This window comes from Dendropsophus ebraccatus, chromosome 2, assembly GCF_027789765.1.
Source record: "Dendropsophus ebraccatus isolate aDenEbr1 chromosome 2, aDenEbr1.pat, whole genome shotgun sequence".
Lineage (NCBI taxonomy): Eukaryota > Metazoa > Chordata > Amphibia > Anura > Hylidae > Dendropsophus > Dendropsophus ebraccatus.
This window is the reverse complement of record NC_091455.1, coordinates 5,052,663-5,067,875: the sequence shown is the minus strand read 5'-3', so window position 1 is coordinate 5,067,875 and position 15,213 is coordinate 5,052,663.

Genomic DNA, 15,213 nt, shown 5'->3' with positions numbered 1-15,213 from the left:
GATACTCTATAATGGTCAGAAGATAGCGGCATACCCGGATTTTTCAAAAGCAACACAAAAGAAAATAGAAACTTTTAGGGAAGTAAAACGCCGGCTACATAATGCTAAAATCCAATTTTCTTTGCTATTTCCCTCAAGGTTAAGACTTACTTATAATGGGAAAGCTCATTTCTTTCAAACAGCTCAGGAGGCCTCCGACTGGTTAGACAGGGAAGGAATTTAAAGCGGAAATTGTAGTACCAGGAATAACCCACATACTTATTTGATGTTTATTTCTTTTTCTTCCTGGTCTTGTTGTTTTCTTTTTTTTTTTTCTTTTTCTCTTTTCTTATGCCATGTATTTGGGATTGTTGTGATTATATATGGGCGGTGGTGGGGGGGGGGGTTCGGGAGATTTCGTGAAGGTTTAGAGACTGGTCAATCTGGCTAGTCATTGGAGGGGAAGGGAGCGAGGGTATGGGTGGATAGGGGAGGGGAGGACTCTGAGGGGGCGAGGGGAGGAGAGGAATGTTTTTTTTTTTTGTTTGTTTTTTCTTTCCTTGCTTGATAATTGTTGATGGCTACAAGGGTTTTTACATGGAATATTAGGGGTTTAGGGGAACGTACTAAGCGCTTACCAGTCTTTGTATAAGCCACTACTTACCAGCCATAATCTGCCTTCTGGAAACCCATTTCACACTAGAGACCAGTTATAAAGTTCATAGACAATGGGCATCTGATATAATTTACTCTTATGGTACTAATTACTAAGCCGGAGTCTCGGTATTTATTCACAAGCAAATTAAGTTTATGGAAAAGGGTAGGAAAGTAGATAAGGGCAGATTTATATTTATACATGGGAACCCAGAAGGCAGTGAAGTGGTGATGGCATTTGTTTATATCCCTCCCCCATTTTCTTATGAGGTCCTGGTTAAGCTGGTCCAATATTTGCAAGACAAACCAAATGTGCTACTCTATATAAGTGGGGATCTGAATATGGTCATGGATCCGGAACTGGACAGGAGAAATAGGGGTTCTCCGATTACCCCCCGGCTCACCCCGCTTGCTAAGTTTGCTCGCGAGGTTGGCTGGGTGGATACTTGGAGATCCCTATATGGGGAAAAGAGGGTGTATTCGTGCTTTAGTGCTTCACACAACACAGCTTCACGAATAGATCTTATGCTTTGCAATGAAGTAGTTCTAGCCAAGGTCAAATGTATGTCGTATAAGGGGAAAACTATATCTGACCACACACCAGTAGTGGTATTGTTAAGATGGGACAAAAGTGATACTTCTGGGGAAAAAATGTTTCGTGTCAATCCTCACTGGTTGACTATTATTGACGCTGAGAGCAGGATTGGCGACGAGATAAGTCTTTTTTGGCAGATCAATAAGGGCTCTGCTACACCCCAAATTGTTTGTGACACATTAAAAGCCTATATTAGGGGATGATTATGTAAGGAAATCTTGGTTTGTAAGCGGAAATTTAGGAGCAGGGAAAAAGAACTAGAGGACCAGGCAATAGGCCTATTGGAGGAATTTCATCGCGATCCTTCTGACGATAATCTGCGGCTCCTCAGGGAGGCGCAGGATTCGCATGCCCTGTTCCTCCTCGAGAAGGCGGAACAAAAAAATTTAACGAGCAGAAAAGGTTTATAGTGGCAGGTAAGCCTAATAAGATCCTCGCTGATATCGTCAAAGCCCAAGACCCTAGGAAAAGAATAGAGTCTATTAAGGGAGACTCAGGGGAGATCATTAGAGAAGAGCATGATATAAGAAGGGTGTTTAGGGAATTCTATAGGAATTTATATTCCTTGGAAGGGGACGCGTCTGAGGATCGGTTGAACCAGTTCTTTAATGAAGTGAATTTACCAACTGCCACAGTAGAACAAAGAGCGAGTTTAGATAAAGATATTTCCCTAAGTGAGTTACAAAAAGCTTTAAAATCTATGCCCAATGGTTCTGCTTCTGGACCAGATGGGATCCCAACGGAATTTTATAAAAAATATGCCGAGGTCTTGTTGCCAATCCTGCTGGAAGTGTTTCATGGATCCTGCGTATCTGGCAATCTGCCACAGTCTATGGCGGAGGCCACAATAGTTGTCTTTCCCAAAAAAGATAAAGACAATACTGAACTTGATGCATATCGTCCTATTTCATTGCTAAATTCGGATGTTAAGTTATTCTCTAAAATTATAACACTCAGGTTAAAAGAGGTTGTTGGATCATTAGTTAATGAAGATCAAAATGGATTTATTTCACAGAGATCCACCTTCGTGAATATTGAGCGAGTCTTCGCAGATGTTCAGGTTGGCGGAGCTAATCCCCACTCTATCCTGTCGCTTGATGCCACCAAGGCCTTTGACAGGGTAGAGTGGGGATATCTATGGAGGACTCTCGGGGCCTTTGGCCTTGGACAGAATATAATAACCTGGATTAAGATGATGTATGATTCACCTAGGGCGAGATTATGTATAAATGGGGGCATGTCTGAATGGTTTGTTCTCACTAGAGGTACCAGGCAGGGGTGCCCTCTATCCCCGACTCTTTACGCTCTATATATAGAGCCCTTGGCTTCAGCTATTAGACAAGACTCATCTATAAAAGGCTTTGGCCTTAAGTCGGATTTAGGTAAAATAATTCTCTACGCTGATGACATGCTTGTTATGGTGCAGAATCCAAATAGGGCAATACCTAGAGTAATGGATTGTCTTGAGCGATTTGGAGAAATCTCAGGGCTCCGGGTAAATTGGAGCAAGTCTGCGTGTCTCCCGATCGGTCAAGAAGAAACCCATCCAAACTTTGGTCTTATGAAGCTTAATAAGGATGATAGCATTAAATATTTGGGGATCAATATCTCATCCGATCCAAGAAGATATATTGAGCTAAATGTTAAGCCCCTAATTAAAAAACTAGAAAAGAAAATAGATATCTGGCTGAGATTACCCTTATCTCAAGTGGATCGTATAGCACTTATTAAGATGATAATACAACCTCAGATAGTATATATATTATGTTCTGCCCCTGTTTGGGTTCCTAATAAATGGTTCAGATATATAGAAACACAATTGAATCGCCTTATTTGGGGAAGAAAGCGAGTGCGGATCAAATATAAACATCTCACAGTAGGGGAAGAAGAGGGAGGGCTCTCACTGCCTGACTTTAAGTTATATTTTTTTGCATTGCATTTACAAAATATTCAGAGGAATAGGGACACACTCTTAGGGAAGTTCATTTTAGGATTAGATATAAGATATGGTAAGCACCTTCTCAATATATTAGAGGTCGGTGTTAATAGCAATAAAGATTTCACATATCTGCATTTATGGAGTAAAGTTTGGATTAGCACTAAGAAATGATGTCACATAGTGGGTAGTACGCAATTCACACCGCTATGGGGGAATCCAAAATTAGGTGAGCTAAGTAAAATAGAAACCAGTTTTTGGGTTCTTAGAGGAATCACGGTACTGGATCAAGTTTTTGAAGGGGGAAGTTACTGAGTTTTGATTCGCTAGCACAAAAATATCAGCTAGATCAGCGAGGTGTAATATATTATAGACAATTAGCACACGCAGTTAAATACACTCAAGATCAGGGAATATTTGAGATACACTCACATGAGATTTTTGCCCGTATTTTGACACTTAAAGGGAATATAAAAGGAGAGTTGGGAATACTGTATAATTTGATTATTAGAATTTGTACTGAGAATGCACATATGGTTTGTAAGCAAAAATGGGAGAGCGAGATAGGCGCTATCACGCAGGATGAATGGGATAATATTTTTAAAATGGTTAGCGCAATCACTCTTAATAAGAATCACAGACTTATTCAATGGAAAATATTTAAGAGACTGCATTACTCTCCACAGTTTCTTAAAAAAATTAATAAACGCACAGATGCAATATGTAGTAAATGTGGTTGGCATGATGCTTCGAATCTACACCTATTATGGGAGTGTAAGGTGATACAGGAATACTGGCAAAAAGTAGTGATCAAAATAGAAGAGCGAATAAAAGTAAAGATTCCATATAATCCCTTATGCATAACATTAGGCTGTACCGTGCAAATTTCAGAGCATCAAATATTGATAGCAAAATTACTACTTTTAGCTCGGGTGATCCTCATGAGACATTGGGTGGATACAGAAGAGCCCCCTATGTGCGAGTGGCTACATTTGGTAAATAAGATCAGGTGTTACGAAAAGATTTATTTTGCAAATAGTGACAAGGGAAAGAAACGATTTGGTAAAATATGGAGTATATGGTAAACTTGTTTTAAGTCATCACTGGTAAATATAATATAATTTTTTTTATTTATTTACTATTTATTTATTTATTTTTTTTTTCCCTCTCTCTCCTTTCTCTCCCCTCAGGGACCTCATATGGGTAGGGGTGGGAGGGGGTGGGGGGGGGGGGTGGGTAAGGTGGGGTAGGGATTGGTATATAGAATCATTTCCTATGGGATACATGTAAAATACGTGGAATGCATTGTGTATATATATATATATATATATATATATATATATATATATGGTGAGTCCAAGAAGTATTTGATCCCTTGCTGATTTTCTTTGTTTGCCCACTAATAAAGACATGATCATTCTATACTAAAAAAAAAAAAAAAGTCTGTTAAAATAACCATTGAAATGGAGCCATCTACTAGCAATCCTACTAAAAGGGATTCTCTTTTCTACTTCCCAAAGACCGAACACACTGTCTTACCTAATCACAAGAATCAAGCTCAGTTCATGCAAATAGACTGGGCCAAGCCTGAAAAGAAGCCAGATCTTAGTTCACGCTTTAGGGCGGTGTATAAATTGGACCCCAAAGCTTATGAGTTGTGGGAAAATCCTCCAAAGGTGGATCAAGCGGTTACTCGACTTTCAAAAAAAGCTATATACCCTGATGAAGAGTCAGTCCTGTTGAAGGATCCTGTAGATAGAAGGGTGGACTCATCCCTTAAGCGCCTATATACTACCGCTTCGCTTAATGCCAAAGCTGCTTCAGCTACAGTGCCAGTTGCTAAATGCCTCAGACTCTGGCTTAGTCAACTTACTAAAGATATTTCTGAAGGGATCAGCAGAGAAAGACTCCTTAAGGACATTCCAGACATCAAGAAGGCAGCAGATTTCCTGGCCGACTTCTCCTTGGATTCTTTACGTTTAAATTCTAAAATCCTGGCTATGTCTACCACAGCAAGACGGGCATTGTGGATCAAGGAATGGGCAGGGGATCAAAGCTCCAAGATACATTTCTGTTCTCTTCCCTTTCAGGCAGAGTCTCTATTCGGGCCGCAATTGGAGAACATTCTACAGTCACTAGGCAAGGATAAAGGGGTGGCTTTTCCTCTGGAGACAAAACCAAAGAAACCTTTTCAACCCTTTCGTAAGCCGGGGCGCAGATCCCCAGTGGTTAGGCGCCCCAGACATCAAAATACACAGAGAGAGTCTAAGCCCAGAAACCAGAACAGCTCCTCCTCCTACAAAAAGAAAGAGGATAAAGATCATAAAGCACTCTGGGTGTGGGAGCCAGATTGAAACATTTTGCTCCCGCTTGGATGGACACCTCTTCAGATGTTTGGGAGAGGTCCGTAATTTCAAACGGCTACATGTTGGAATTCGCAAGCCCTCCTCCAAATGTTTTTCTCAGGAACCAAGAAAAACCCCTCCTCTCAAAACTCCTGCAAGAGTTCTGTCAGGATCGGGCGATACAGACAGGACAAGACAGTGGGCCCTAGGTCTGAACCCACCCACTGTCACCTGCCTACTTGCCTCAATCGGCCCTAGGCGGCCGTGGACAACCACGAAGATGTTCCCTACACTGATAAAGTGCACACAGAACGAGACGGACGAACAAACATAAAAGAATGGTGAACAAGCCGGGTCAAATCCACACAGGCAGCGCAGTACAAAATCAGCAGGCAGAGGGATCGTCAAATAGTCAGGCAGAAGGTCAGATAACAAGTCGAGCAACACAGAGGCATTAGGAGAGGGGTTCGCAGGAATAGACAGGGGAGCTGGGACCAGGAGTTAACCTAATTAGCCAGCGCTGGGACTCAGTCTCTGCTTTGCTTTTATGCTGACCAAGAGCCCGGTCTGGATCCTCATTGGGCCGGCGCTCTGATCTTCCAGGTACAGACTGGCAGAGAAACCTGTCAATCACAGCAACAACACAGGTGTAAAATCAAGACCAGGAGCTTCTCAGCTTAACTCCTGCATAGCCAGAAGCTGAGAAGCAATCGGGTGTGGCACACAAAGGAAAACACCAGGTCCAGTTCACACAGGCTACTGCAGATTCCTGACAGTACCCCTCCTCTTTTGAGGGGCCTCAGGACCCTTATTGAACGGACCTGGCTTAGACTAATTACGTGCATGAAATTGTCGAACCAGACGTGGGGCATGCATGTCTTTCCCAGAAACCCACGTCCGTTCTTCTGGGCCAAAACCTTTCCAGTGGACCAAGTACTGCAAAGACCCTTGTACCCAGCGAGAATTTAGAATTTAGAATTTTTTCTACCTCATACTCCAACTCCCCCTGGATGACCAGGAGAGCAGGAGGAGAAGACGGCACAACCGGAGGAACATACTTTTTCAGAAGTGCTTTATGGAACACATTATGTATGCGAAATGATGCAGCCAGTTTTAATCTAAAGGTAACAGGGTTAATCACTTCCACAATAGTGTATGGTCCAACATATTTAGGTGCCAGTTTACTGGATTGTACCTTTAACCTCAGATTTCTCGTAGACAACCAGACCTTTTCCCCTACTATGTATTGATGGCCAGGTATGCGTCTTTTATTAGCATGTTTTTTGTATTGCTCTTGGGCTTTAACCAAGCTCTGATGAGCTTGGGCCCAAACTGTGCACAGTTTAGAGAATATGGCTTCAGCGGAAGGGTTAACTGATTCAGCGGCATGAGTAGAGGAATACCTAGGATTAAAACCAAAATTACAAAAGAATGGAGACATACCAAGTGAGCGCTGTTCATGATTATTTAAGGCAAATTCAGCTAGAGATGTAAAGTTTTTCCATTTGTCCTGGGCATCAGCCACAAAACACCTCAGAAATTGCTCTAGGGACTGGTTAATTCTCTCGGTCTGACCATTCGTCTGCGGATGGAAGGCAGACGAGAAAGATAACGAGATACCCAACTTTTCACAGAATTCTCTCAAACTTTGCCACAAACTGAACACCCCTATCGGAAACAACATTCTCAGGGATGCCATGCAAACGTAGAATATGATTAATAAATAGCGTAGCTAAAGTACGAGCATTTGGTAGCTTAGACAGAGGAATAAGATGGCACATCTTGGAAAATCTATCCACAACTACCCAAATGACAGTTTTTCCCCTGGACAGGGGCAGGTCAGTAATGAAATCCATCGATATATGTGTCCATGGTCTCGTAGGCACCGGTAGCGGATGTAATAATCCTTCAGGTGGCCTTCGAGGGATCTTGGACCTAGCACAAGTCTCACAAGCCTCAACAAAAGCTTTCACATCTCAGGGCCCAGGAATGCCACCAGTAGTGGCGCGAGAGCAAGAACCTGGTTCCTGCCACCCCTGGGTGTCCAGCCAACACAGAGCTATGAATCTCCTCCAAGACCCAGAGACGAAGATCCGGAGGTACAAACAAGCAGGAGTCCGGAGTATTTCGGGGTGCCAAGGACTGAGACTCAGCGATCTGGGTCACCAGGTCCTGTTGTAGGACAGACACCACCACACCAGGGTTTAAAATCGTATCGGGCTGGTTCCTGGGAGAATTTTCTATGTCAAAACTACGAGACAGGGCGTCAGCCTTGACATTTTTGGAATCAGGCCGGTACGTGATCTCAAAGTTAAACCTTGAGAAAAACAGGGCCCACCTGGCTTGACGTGGGGGGAGACGTTTAGCACTGTCTAAGTACACCAAGTTCTTATGGTCAGTAAGCACGACCACCTTATTTTTGGCACCCTCCAGGAAGTGTCTCCACTCATCAAACGCCAACTTGATAACGCCAATAATTCTCTATTGCCAATATCATAATTACATTCGGCCTGGGAGAACTTCCTGGAGAAGTAGGCAACAGGACGAAGGTTGGTAAAAGTGCTAGATCCCTGGGATAACACTGCTCCCACCCCCACCTCAGACGCATCCACCTCCACTATGAAGGGGCGCTCAAAATCAGGCTGAGCCAGCACTGGAGCTTCTGTAAAACCTCGCCGAAGTTTATCGAATGCCATGATCGCTTCTGGGGACCAGTTAACTAAGTCCGCTCCCTTCCTAGTCAAATCCGTAAGTGGTTTGGCTACCAGTGAGAAGTCTTTAATAAATTTTCGATAGTAATTTGCGAATCCCAAGAACCTTTGCAGGGCCTTCAGGTTATTGGGTCGCTCCCAGTTTTCAATGGCAGTAACTTTAAGGGGGTCCATACCAAACGAATTAGGGGTAATGTAGTAACCAAGAAACGAGACTTCCTGGATACCGAACTGGCACTTCGATAACTTGGCATACAGATTATTCTGCCTCAGAAGCTCCATTACTGTACGTACATGTAATATTTGAGAAGCCCAATCAGGTGAAAAAATCAGAATATCATCCAAATAGACAACAAGGAATCGACCCAAATGTTCACGAAATACATCGTTCACAAAGTGTTGGAAGACCGCCGGAGCATTACATAACCCAAAGGGCATAACAAGATACTCGAAATGGCCCTCTGGGGTATTAAAGGCGGTCTTCCACTCAACCCCCTCCCGGATCCTTATACGGTTATAAGCTTCACGTAGACCCACCTTAGAAAACCATTTGGCACGATGAAACAAATCCGGAATGAGGGGTAACGGGTGTTGATTTTTAACCGTAATTTTGTTCAACTCCCGGTAGTCAATGCAAGGCCAAAGCCCACCATCTTTTTTGCCCACAAAAAAGAACCCTGCCCCCAATGGAGAGGATGAGGGGCGAATATGTCCTTTACGCAGACTATCCTTAACATATTCTCTCATGGCCTCCCTTTCAGGACAGGACAAGTCAAATATTCGACCCCTGGGGAACTTAGCAGCAGGAGTTAACTCAATGGCACAGTCATATGGTCTGTGAGGCGGTAACCCGTCCACAGCTTTTTCGTCAAAGACATCAGAGTAATCAGATAAAAATTCTGGAATTTCCCCCTCCCCAGGAGAACATTTCGTGAGAGACACAGCAATACAGTGAGAGACACATTTAGGACCCCACTGCACCAGTTCCCGGCTGGACCAATTAAAAACAGGGTTATGAGCCTCCAGCCAAGGTAACCCCAGGATGACGTCTGACGACAAGTTATGCATCACAAGAAAATCCATCTTTTCAATATGGACGGACCCCACCTTAACTTCCAGGCAGGGAGTTATGTATCGTACGCCCCCTTGAGCAAAGGGGGAGGAGTCTGCTCCAGTGACATTGACTGGACACTTGAGCAGCAAGGGACAAACCTCTAAACCTGAAAAGAACATGGGGTTAGCAAAATTAGCTGAGGACCCAGAATCAATCTGGGCATACCCTGACATACTCTTCTCCCCCAACATAAGAGAAATTGTCAACAACAATTTATTTTTTTGGGTGAAGGTTACCTGTGCGCCTGAGTGACCCCCTCGATAGTCGCTCAGGCGCCTGGAGCTTTCTGGCAGTTGTTCTGGTCTGAAAGGACATCCTCTTACGCGGTGTCCAGCTTTGCCACAATACAGACAGAGGTTGTTATGCAGACAGTGTGTCCGCCTGGCCTTGGCGTCTGTGGCCTCCACTTGCATGGGTTCCGCCATAGGGGGTGAAACAGGAGGGGAAGGTTTAGGAAGTTGGAGACAATGAGGTTCTGCTATGGTCTGGGGTACCCCTCTCCCGTTGTCGGTCCCTCAATCGTCGATCCACCCAGATGGCCAAAGTCATACTTCCCTCGAGGGTGTCAGTACTCGGGTAAGCCACTAAAAGGTCTTTTAGCTGGTCACTCAGCCCGGCCCTGAATTGGAACCGGAGGGCGGAGTCGTTCCAAGTGGAAAGACTGCTTCACTGCTGGAACTCTGAGCAGTACTCCTCAACCAGACGTTTACCCTGCCGTAACTTGGTCAGTTGTCGCTCAGCATTGGCTGCAGTGTCCGGGTCATCATACAGCAGGCCCAATGCGGAGAAAAACCTGTCAACTGTCTGCAAGTTGGGAGAGTCAGGTGACAGGGAGAATGCCCATTCCTGAGCGGGCCCCTGGAGAAGGAACATAACTATGCCCACTCTCTGAGCCTCATCCCCAGAGGAGCAAGGACGCAGCCTGAAAAACAGATTACAACCCTCCCGGGAGGTGCAGAAACTTCTCCTGTCCCCCTTGAATTTCTCTGGGAGCTGAACTGGAGGCTCAGGAGGTACCGGGGAGGTCATAGTAAATTGTCGGGGGGCCGTCTCCTGCTTTTGGAACCTTTCAGCCAGCTCCTGCACCATGGTGTTGAGCTGCTGCATGTGGTCCACTATGGTGGTCATGGCGTCCATGGTGACTGTGAGGCAAAACCAGTTGGACTGGCTATTCTGTCAGGATCGGGCGATACAGACAGGACAAGACAGTGGGCCCTAGGTCTGAACCCACCCACTGTCACCTGCCTACTTGCCTCAATCGGCCCTAGGCGGCCGTGGACAACCACGAAGACGTTCCCTACACTGATAAAGTGCACACAGAACGAGACGGACGAACAAACATAAAAGAATGGTGAACAAGCCGGGTCAAATCCACACAGGCAGCGCAGTACAAAATCAGCAGGCAGAGGGATCGTCAAATAGTCAGGCAGAAGGTCAGATAACAAGTCGAGCAACACAGAGGGATTCGCAGGAATAGACAGGGGAGCTGGGACCAGGAGTTAAAGGACAACTCCCGTGGGACCCCCCCAAAAAAAAAAAACACAGACACCATACTCACCATCCCTCTGGTGACGATCGCCACTCCCTTCGTCCGCCTCACCGTCACCGCCGTCCGCCGTCCAGCGATGTCTCTGACTTCCGGGTCCTGGGGATGGAAAAGGCTGCCAGTGCGCTTGTGCATCGGCAGCCTTTTCATTGGCTGGAGCGCATCACATGGCTTCAAGCAACCTCAGCCAATCAGGGCTGAGCAAGCTGGAAGCCATGTGATGCGCTCCAGCCAATGAAAAGGCTGCTGGTGCGCATGTGCACCAGCAGCCTTTTCCGTCCCATTCACTCTCTATGAAGACGCCGAGGAGTAAGAAGACCCGGACCGCCCCCCGGCTCTGACGTCGTCGTCACCAGATGCCGCCCGGGAGAAGAGGACCGTGACGATCGTAATAGGTAATGTATATATTCTTTAAGTTCCGGGCGGGGGGGTCGGGGGTCCAAAAGTGGGGGAAGGGGGCCAGACCGGGTATTTAACCACATTACAAAGTTATATAACTTTGTAATGTGTGTTAAATAAGCAAAAAAAAATTTTCGTGGGAGTTGTCCTTTAACCTAATTAGCCAGCGCTGGGACTCAGTCTCTGCTTTGCTTTTATGCTGACCAAGAGCCCGGTCTGGATCCTCATTGGACCGGCGCTCTGATCTTCCAGGTACAGACAGGCAGAGAAACCTGTCAATCACAGCAACAACACAGGTGTAAAATCAAGACCAGGAGCTTCTCAGCTTAACTCCTGCATAGCCAGAAGCTGAGAAGCAATCGGGTGTGGCACACAAAGGCAAGACACCAGGTCCAGTTCACACAGGCTACTGCAGATTCCTGACAAGTTCGTTCAGAAGGGAGCCTTGGAAAAAGTCCCTCTTCATCAGCTAGGTATGGGTGTGTATTCCAGAATTTTTGCTGTTCCCAAAAAGAAAGGGGAATGGCGTCTTGTCGTTGACCTTTCTTTTTTTGAACAGGTACATTACTTGCAAGCATTTCAAAATGGAGACGATAAGATCTGTGGTCTCTATCCTCCAGAAAGACGACTTCGCTGCCACATTAGATTTGAAAGATGCATACCTTCAAATCCCTTTTGCTAGGTGTCACCGGAAATTCCTAAGAATCGATATTATTCAAGGGGAGAGTACGATTCATGTTCAATTTACTTGTCTCCCTTTTGGTCTCTCCACAGCTACAAGAGTGTTTACAAAGACCGTTGTTGTTCTGACAGCAGCTCTGAGGACACAAGGAGTGTTTGTCGTTCCCTACCTCGACGACTGGTACATCAAGGCGTCATCGAGGGAAGAGCTGCTCCTGCATCTGAGATTAACAGTAGACACGCTGAAAAAACATGGTTTCATCATCAATCACCAGAAATCCAACATGGTGCCGTCCAAGTCTTGCAAGTTTCTGAGATTCATGGTGGACTCAGCAGCCATGAGACTGTATCTGACGGAGGACAGAGTGGTCAAGCTGACTTCAGAGATTGAAGACCTCTTGTGCAGTGGCCAGGTGTCGGTGAGGAAAGCAATGCGGGTCTTGGGGCTGATGACCGCATCTCTGGAGGCTGTCCCTTGGGCTCGTGCACACCTTTGGCCGCTTCAGAGCAACATTCTTTTGCAGTGGAACCACCTCCACAAGAGCCTGGACGATCCGTTACATCTGCTGGGCTCCACAAGACGAAGTCTCACATGGTGGTTAGATCCGGACAAGGAACGGTGCGGGAGAGATCTATCCAGTGCTCCCCAGTTAATTCTAACCACCGATGCATCCAAGTCAAGCACATGTGGAGAACCAGTGGGTTTAGGGCAAATAGTTAGCTCAGGAGGAGGGTCAGAGTTCGTCGAATTTGCGGGAGATGAGAGCGGTTTGTCTGGCCCTAGGACACTTTGGTCACCTGGTTCGTCATCGCAAAGTACTCGTTCAGTCCGACAACCTGGCCACAGTTTACTACGTGAACAAGCAGGGAGGCACGAGGTCAGCTCATCTGATGAAGGAGTGCGAACTGCTTATGTCTTGGGCAGAAGCCTATCTCTTGGACCTGAAGGCGGTTCACATTCCGGGCAATCTGAATACCAAAGCAGACTGGCTGAGCAGACACCACCTTGCTCCACCAGAATGGAGCCTTCATCCAGAATCATTTGCCTGGATTATGAGCAAGTTCGGCCAGCCAGATATCGACATCATGGCAACCAGAGAGAACAAGAAGTTGCACAGATTTTGCTCCATATACAGATGGGACAATCCGGAGAAGATAGATGGCCTATCTCTCCCTTGGACGAAGTTTCTGCCATATATTTTTCCCCAATTGCCTCTGATTCCGCTAGTGCTCAAGAAGATCCAGGAAGAACAAGCCACAGCGATCGTAGTGATACCATTTTGGCCATGGAGGGCTTTGTTCCCTCTCGTATTAAAACTTTCGAGGGGATGTTACGAGACAGAAGGTCTTGTTCCATCCCTGCCCAGAGATTTTTCATCTTACAGCCTGGAGGCTAACAGGCAAGGGCTGAGAGAAGCAGGTCTTTCTGAAGAGGTGGTAGATATTCTAGAGGCTTCCCGTAGACCATCTACCACGAAAGTCTACAACAGAATAGCTCGTGTATTCAGCTCCAGTCACGACATCTTGTTACCATCACTCTCTAATGTTCTAAAGTTTTTAAAAGAAGGATTTACGAAAAGGCTTAAAACTCAATACACTCAAAGTGCATTTTTCAGCTATAAATTATGCTTTTGAGGGAAAATTTTCCAACCAACCTGTCAGGAACCGGTGACACCAGACACACAGAGACAGTGAGCCCTAAGCTCAGCCCCGCCCACTGACTCTACCTATTTGCCCCCCTAGGCTAAACCCTAGGGCAGCAACTGGGCGGCGGTCCCTGCACTGGCTTGGTGGGACAAAAAGACAAGACAGACAGACAAAACACAATAAAGAATGGTCGACAGTCCGGGTCACAACAATCTGGCAGCAAAAGTACAAAATCGGATCCAAAAGCGTAGTCAGAAAACAGGCAATGAGGTCAGGGGCAGGCGGCAAACAAGGGAGGTCAAAAATACTAAGCAGGAGTCAGGAGAAACCAGAAAACAGAACACACAAGCAGGCAGAGACAAGTCAATATCCGGCAAAGATATCCCAGACTGAGGTTAGTATATAGGAGGCCAGGGTTCTGATCCAGAACGTAATTGGACCATCCCCCTGAACTCCAAGCACAGACACCTGAGAACAAGACAGATCACTGGCAGGAAGACCTGTCAGTCACAGCAGAACCAAAACACAGATTAACCCAGACATGGCCAGACAGAACTCAGCAGGTAAAGTCGGGTGTGTCTCTCAAGGTGAGCAAATAACCAGTGTTCACACACTACAAAACAAAACATAGAAACAGAATGCAAGAAAATCAGCACCTTCTCGGCCGCACAGCATGAGCAGAGGGACGCATGACGCTCCGCAAAGATACCATCCTGACAGTACCCCCCCTTTTATGAGGGGCCTCAGGACCCTCACCAGACGAACCAGACCTGGGAGGAAACGGACCTCTTACAATACATGTCTCAACATCGCTAGAGATCTCATCGTCCGTCTCCCATTCATCAGAATCAGACTCCAAGTGATGGACAACTGGTCTCCTGACAGATCTCCCATAACCGCTCAAATCGGTACCAGACACAGAGCCAATTTCAGCATTACATGAAGACAGATATGGCACAATCACCAGGATATACAGAGCCAATTTCCACCTTACACAAATCAGCAGACTTGGTATCCTTGGCGGGACACACACTAACTACACCCACCTGGGCGCCCAGATGACCCTCCTGGTAGTCACCTGGACGCTGATGATCTGGCCTCGAGGGACGCTTGGCACAAAAGCTGATGTAGTGTCCACTTTTGCCACAATAAAAACAGAGTCCATTCCTTCTTCTGTGTTCTTTGCGGGCCAGGGATCTATTAATTTTGCCCAGTTCCGGAGGTTCCTCCAGGGTGACCAGAGGACAAGTTATAGAAGGCAAAGGTTTAGAGGGGACAGAGGAAGGAACATCAATGACACAGGGGTGGTCATGGCATGGTCTATTTTCATTATGATCCCTTAGCGTGCGATTGATAAAAATCGCCAGGGAAATGGCCTCTTCAAAGGAGCTAGGGGTGGGGTGACTAACCCAAGCTTCTTTAAATGTCACATATGTGTTCAGGTCCCCTGCACACTTGTCAGGCTCCTTGAGCGTGACCACTGGGGTGGCAGGAGTGGTAGCTGGTAGCTGCTGGGCTAATAACTGAACTTGCTTGGCCAGCTCAGAAACGAGGGCCGCAAGACCCTCAAAGTGGGCAGACAACTCCTGTGCTGAGTCTATACTAG